This window comes from Bison bison, unplaced genomic scaffold (assembly GCF_000754665.1).
Source record: "Bison bison bison isolate TAMUID 2011002044 unplaced genomic scaffold, Bison_UMD1.0 scf7180017864365, whole genome shotgun sequence".
In the NCBI taxonomy this organism is placed as follows: Eukaryota; Metazoa; Chordata; class Mammalia; order Artiodactyla; family Bovidae; genus Bison; species Bison bison.
The window spans coordinates 678,839-679,774 of NW_011494937.1; positions in this window are offsets into that span (position 1 = coordinate 678,839).

Consider the following 936-nt stretch of genomic DNA (forward strand, 5'->3'; position numbering starts at 1 on the left):
TTACATGTATAACAAACTATTTCATTCTCAGAATGAGATCTTAGCAAGATCCAAGACCAGTGGGACATAGAAATGTCCCATGGACATCCACTGACCAGATTTGTATCAATTTAAACCAAATGAAAAATGACTTTAAATGATCATAACGTGTTAAATTTAAAATATCCATGAGTACATAATGATACTTAACATATTTGAAAATAAGTGTAGAAGATATGACAGAAGTAGATAATGACAATTTTTCAGTATCCAGTAAATCACCACTAAAAGCACTGGGGGAAATCTTGTTGAAATACTGGCCAATCTCACAATGCTAAAGAATTCTCTTAAGTGATTATTGATTTATTACAAGGACCAAAGTGTATTTTTGTAATGTTAGATCAGATAGGCACCAAATGAACTTAATGATCAATCTTAACATCAATAATATCAGTCTAATGTTATATATTTCCTGATAAGACATGAACTGAAAACATCCCGTTTGTGCTAAATAAAGGTTTGTGTCCATATCATAAGTGTGTGTGTGTGTGTGTGTGTGTGCTGTTGCTTCAGTCATGTCCAGCCCTCCAGGCTCCTCTCCAGGCAAGAATACAGAGTGGGTTGCCTCTAGTATTGATCTCTTCCAGGGCATCTTTCTGATTGAGGGATCGAACCCTCATCTGCCTGTGTCTTCCTGCATTGCAGGCAGATTCTTTACCCACCAAGCCATTGGGGAAGCCCAGTCAATTTAACCTATATCTAATTGTCACGCGAGTGTATGTTCCTCGGTTCTTTGTCTCGTCACAACAAAGATTTGGAGCAATGGACATTAAAGCCCTCGGCGCATCACAGCTCTTGGGTCTTGGACAAACCGTGTTACAGCTCTTAGGCAAATCAGAGTTACAGCTCCATTTTATTTAGAAGATAGCAGGAGAATCCAAGACTCGAAGAGAAGGG